Source organism: Limulus polyphemus, unplaced genomic scaffold (genome assembly GCF_000517525.1).
Source record: "Limulus polyphemus unplaced genomic scaffold, Limulus_polyphemus-2.1.2 Scaffold1625, whole genome shotgun sequence".
NCBI classification, from domain to species: domain Eukaryota; kingdom Metazoa; phylum Arthropoda; class Merostomata; order Xiphosura; family Limulidae; genus Limulus; species Limulus polyphemus.
Window position 1 is genome coordinate 203,782 of NW_013667235.1, and position 6,313 is coordinate 210,094.

The window sequence follows — 6,313 nt, forward strand, 5'->3', positions numbered from 1 at the left end:
AGTAGGCTTAAATTGTTACTTTTCCCAAGAGTGGGTGTGCAAGGACAGCTTTAAAAGACCAAATGATTCCTTGTTGTCTATATATATAATGTTTTAATGTAACACAAACTTTAAGGGCAACAATGGACCTATTGGTCCATCTAGGTCATCCCATTCACTACAAAAATACAAAAGAAAACAAAAACTCAAATCCAGTCCTTATAATTGAAATATTTATCAAGCCTTCCCTTAGGCTCCCTTAAATTTACTGCATCCACATCTGAAGGCAACTATTTCAAAGGCCATCTACCCTTTTATAAAAATTACACTTAACTGAAGATGACACCTACCATGCCAAAACATATCCCCTAGTCCTAACATTCCCACCATTAAGTAAGAAAAAAGATGATGCATCAACATTATCAATTCCATTAGCAATCTTAACCCTCTGATTAACACATACTCTTTAAACTTTCTGAACATGTCATGAGGTTTTACTGAGTTACATTCAAAATAAAATTAAACTTTACTATCAATGTACTTTAATAAAATAAGCATTATTATGTATAATTCAAACTTTCATATATCTAAGTTTTAATTCTCTTATTTTGAAAGAAACCTTTAAAAATATACTTAAATTTCAGTTTTGTTGTCACAAGCATCCACAAATTTTAACTTTTCATTTATAGTAGTTGAATAATACTCAATCTGCAGTGTACGTGCATGTCTAGACTCAAACCTAAGTGTCCAGGGCTATTTACCTATCACTTGTTTCAAATTTCTTTGTGTCAATTCAGTGAACAAAAATAAATATTCATACCCCCTGACAGTAGCCATGCCCATCTTCTATACTTAAGGCTTGAGCTTTACAAGCCAAGTATACTTATTTAACATACAGTTTATAACCAATACAAAGAGTTCATTTTAAACTACAATCGAATAATAATTATTTTATAATTGGTACACAAATATTTGTTCTCAAGTACATTTAACAGCTGAAGTATTGTTGCAGTATTTGTCCTCACTAATGTTGTTGCTCACCTTGATAAGTATTACTCTAATACACAGTTAAATTTTATTTAGGTTTTAATTTTATATTATAGTTAATTATGTATTATTATGTTTGAAAGGCTTAAGAATTTTTTTCCATATAACCATAATTTTGCCTTGCTCCTCAAGGCTTATGTTACGAAGAGAGTGCAAAAACATTTTGCCAAAGTCTAAAGTATCTTATCTGATGAGACAATTATATAATCCAAGGGGCACCCACTGATGTGTGTCAAGATGAATAATAAAAAGTAAAGAAAGAACAAGAAATGAAAATAAAACATTAGAAATAAACTATAAGTGATAAGGTAAAGACATGAAATTACACATATAACCCAAAGAAATATTTTAAAATTATTCAACAAAAAGTTAAAAGGTATGTACATATTTCTATTTCTTAATTTTAAACATTTCATAGTACTGTACACTGATGATAGTAGCTACAGTTAGTGATATGATATGGTAGAAAAAATGAACAATAAAATATAAACATTTACCTTAAAAAACTTTTGATTTTCATTAAGGAGGTTCTAGAGGTTATGCAAATGAAATTTGAAAAACTGTAAAATAAAATAGTATTTTTTATACTTAATGTGAAAATCACCTTGCACTTTAACAATTCAGAGTTTGAGTGCAAATAACTACAATAAATAATGAATTTTTAGTAGAAACAGTAGAAAAAATCAACATTAAATATTTTACTTTTCTGAAACTACGTGCCTTTAAGAAAGCTCCTGTCAAGTTTCAAACAATTTCATCTACTAATTTTATTTTTGGAACAAAATATGATGATAGTTAAGTTGCATCCTCAAAATGTAAGGACACAGTAACCTAAGGGTTAAACATCTCAATCAGATATCCTCTAACTCTTATTTCTAGAAAAATCAATTTCAGAGATCTTAACCTGTTTCTCATAGGATAATCTTTCCATCCCACATCTTCCTTGTATCCCTTCACTGAACCCTTTCCAACATGCCAGTGTCCTTTCTAAGGTAAGGAGACCAAGACTGAACAGAATACTCTAGAACACCAAGATCCTTTTCATTTCTAATACTGTTCAGGTTATTCCCATCAAAATAATATTTACCATTCAAATTATGATAACCCACATGCATTTCATTATAATTAAGAGCCATCATCCAAATGATCTAAATCCTTTGTCAAGCAGAAGCATCCTCCTCCTCACAGCCAGCAACACCAAAGATATTAATATCAGAAGTATGTTTAAGTAACTTATTGATAATTCCTTCAGCAAAAATCATTTCCTTATGTTATGGACTATTTGGGAAAGTTGGATGTTAGAAATATCAAGTGGAATCTTTGAAAATCTGTATGTCATTTTTCTTTTTGTTATTAATCTGTAGACATAGTTAAACATAAATATATGGTCCTTTTTAATAGATTCTAAAATGTTAATATTTTTTTGAATGAATTTATGAATTGACTGAGGTTTTTAGTTTTCAGCTTTATATTAGACATCTGAATATTGACTTGAGATGGTTGAACAGAGGCTGATCTTACCAGGTCAAATACCTTTGTGTCATCTATTTCTGTAGGAACTACATATATATTTTAATCTTTTATTAATTTGTAAAACATATTTACATCTGACAAAGACCGAATTTGAAATTTAGTTTCTTAACAAGTGGGAGAACTTGTTACATTCAGTGTAAGGTCAAAGTCTGTAATGTATTTCTCCTGCCTTGTTTCTTGAAAAGTTAATATTTCAGCCTCAAAAAGCAAGACAAGAAGAGTCCACTATAACTTTCAACCTTACAAAACTCATGCTATTTAAAATACCATCAAACTATGCTCGGTATGGTCACTTGAAATTCAGATTTGTGATTCTAGCTGACCAAAAACATTCTGTAATTAGTTTTACTCTGCCACATAGTACATTGCTATAATGTTTGGAAAAAAAATTCAAAAATACTCATAATACACTTAATAAAAATAGCAGAGACATAATTTTAAGTACATTTTTTCATAATATTAAAATTTTTCTATTAAAAATGGAAGTATTTGAACAATTGATAGTAACAATATCATTTCTATAACATGGAAACATTCTTGTATAAAAATCATACTCAGTGTATTTTACATATATGCAAGTTATCATCACCGAATGCGGGCACGAAGAGAAATATAATTTTCACTCATTTTTATTGAAAAAGAAAATTATCACTTTCCTTTTTACCATATTTGTAAACATTTTTACCTCAATACTTCACTGTACAACAGTATGCATTTTTCTTTAATGATGTTTTTTCTAAAATTTTTAATTTTTAAATACTAAGCCTTTCTTTGTTCATCACCACATGTCAGCTCTTAACTAAACTGGTAAGTGGTAGGAAAGCCCAAGAAAAAATGAAGAATGACATCAATTGTACCAATTTTAAACTGAAATTTTACTTTGAAAGAAATATTCAAAAAGAAATAAATAATAATAACTGGTTTATAAGGTAAAATAAGCAATTAAAAAGTTGTAAGCTTTTTCTTATGTTACATTTGGCAAAAACAATAGTGAATTTTTTTTTTCAGAGTGAAAAACTGGGAAATTTCTTTCCCATGTGGAGTGACACTAACAGCTCTGAAACAGTTTAAATTACAATAGCACACTTATCATCATTTGTTAAATAATCTGATGTTTATAATATTGGGTTTTAAAACCACAGATAAACCAAATAGTTAAAAGCTTATCTAGTTAAAATAATCATTAAAATAATAAACATGCATAAGTTGTCTTGAGCCTACTCATAAGTCTTGCTAGTTCATATTCTTTTTACGCAGCTATGCATATATTTAAATCTCAGTTCCTACAACTGCAGCTGTCCAATTACAAGTTAGGTTAAGAAAGTGTAGCAGAGAAGGAGGGGGACAATATCATGTGATTTTTGTGAGGCGATTCTCCAAGTCAAATTTATAGGAGCCATGTATAATGACAAACTTTACATAGCAAACTCACATTGAGATAAATTTGGATACAAAATTTAATACTTTTACTGTTTCTGATTGGAACAACAACAACAACAAAAACGGATAAAAACTGAGGTCATTACATTTGTTCTGGGACATTTGGTAACCCTTCTCATAACTTAAAAAAACAAGTAAAAATTCATATTCATATTATAATCTGAAAGCTATAGATTTAACTGACCAGTAGTGCTTTTTAGTTTTAAAATTTACAAAGTTACATTTACAAAGATCACTGTAGATGAATTTTAATCTAATATTAATAAAGTAATATGTATCTTACTAAATAACGTAGGCCCATTTAAAGTTAAACCAACAGGCCTAAACCTAATGCTATACATAATTAATAATAAATATATCCCATGAACGTACTAAATAAGTATTAATATATAATGCAACTCGAGTCTAAAATCAACAATTAACGTTAGAAATACAATTTACATATATCTTTAAAAAATACCGAATTAACACAGTGTTACTAAATAATATTAAGTTAATAATATTATTAATTGTAGTCAAAATTGTTGCAGCGGAAGTAGCGAATGAAATAGTTTAGGCCTCTACTTTAGGCTTTAGTGCTAACATCATTTTAACCAAAATTCAAGTTTTAGTGAAAAAAAAAGAAATTAACAAGTATAAAAATAGGCATATTCAATTAATAACTTACGTTACGTTGGAGTGTTACTGTTTATCAATGCATAAAAACATTGTAAATATTAATAATACCATTCATATAATTATAATAATACTCAAAACTACGCGGAAAATATAATTACTTTATCGCTTAAGCCTTTAGTGCCTTAACTACTTCAAGTACTTGTATATAATTATAAGAGAATTTAACTAAACTTAAAATAAGTATAACACGCACTTATTTCGAATCGAATCAACGCCCTAAGAAATTACACAACCTAAACACTAACCCGTTTCCATGATTTGACAGTACTCCTTTCCTCCTGGTGCTGCTTACTGTAAATAACAAAACTCAATAATATATCTTACTAACAGTTTTATCATGTTAATACTATTATGTTGAGTCTAAATAAATTCAAACAAGCAGAAAAGAAAATTATTTCTTCAGATTATTGCGTGTTAACCAAAAGCCTATTTATTCAAGGAAAAATATGAAAATTAAATTATAAGAATGACAAGAATATTAAATGTATTAGTAAGTAAAATGGAAGATGTTGACATTTATCGAATATTGTTCGTTTGAAGTTAGCACAAAGCTACACAATGGGCTACCAGTGTTCTGCCACCACTGGTATCGAAATCTAGTTTCTAGCATTGTAAGTTCGCAGATATACCGCCGTGCTACTGGCTGTATATCAAAAATAAAAAAAGAGTCAAGAAACCTATTTTTAAGACAAAGGTATTTGCTATTTTTAAAACTGAATGACATCTTATGCAATGCATGAGCTAAACACCTAATTTACCATACCTAAATTAAGAATACTGACTAAAGGTTTGTTTGTAATTAAGCACAAAGCTACACAATGTGCTATCTATACTCTAGCCACCACGGGTATCGAAACCAGGTTTCTAGTGTTGTAACAGATACCGCTAAGCCACTGGGGGGGGGGGGGAGAAAAGAAAGACAACTATATACAGCACTTGTCATCTGCGAGACTACTCTTTACCGAATAGTGGGCAACAACAACTTGGCAGGTATTTCGGTTTCGGAGATAACCAAGAGCGCTCAAAAATGGTTGTTTCTCTTGTTAAATATATTTCAAATAGTTCGTCATTCTGATGACATCATATTCAAAAACCCTCGAGGGTACGGATATTGCCCCATCGAAATCAGATCCTTCATGTTTTTTTGTTTTTTTTTCCATATAGAATCCACCGAGAAACATCTGATATATTCCTATTTTTGATTATGCTAGAAAATAACACTTTCAAACTGGACTGAGTTAACCAAATAATGACTATAGAATGTTTTTGGTGATGTAACATAAAAATGCATGAATTTAATTGTTTGTTTTGAATTTTGCGCAAAGCTATTCCATGGTTATCTACGCAAGCTGTCCTTAATTTTGATGTTTTAGACTAGAGGAAAAGCATCTAGTCAACATCGCCTACCGCCAACTCCTGAGATACTCTTTACCGACGAATAATGGGATTGATTGTTACATTATAATACCCCCACGGCTGAAAGGGTAAGTATGTTCGGGGACGGAATTTGAATCCGCGATCCTCAGATTTCGGGTCGAGTGCCCTAACCACTAAATCATGCGAGGCCCAAAAATGCGTGAAATCCATCCAAAAACGTTTAACCGAAAAAAAAAAAAAAAAAAAAAAAAACTGAAAT

General features: G+C 30.0%; 1 protein-coding gene across 3 annotated transcripts in view; it reads right to left on the reverse strand.

The window, feature by feature from the left end:
- The window catches only part of LOC106464354 (serine/threonine-protein kinase LMTK2-like), a 49,066-nt gene extending 44,126 nt beyond the window's left edge, over positions 1-4,940 (reverse strand). Inside the window, exon 1 of one of the 3 annotated variants that reach the window (XM_013924483.2) lies at positions 4,923-4,940. The gene's annotated coding sequence lies outside the window, so the exon portion shown is untranslated. Of the gene's footprint in view, positions 1-1,930; positions 1,950-4,666; positions 4,898-4,922 lie in introns of those variants that run through there. The other 2 variants (XM_022392041.1, XM_022392043.1) reach the window with 2 other exon arrangements.
- Between the last annotated feature and the right edge of the window lie 1,373 nt (positions 4,941-6,313).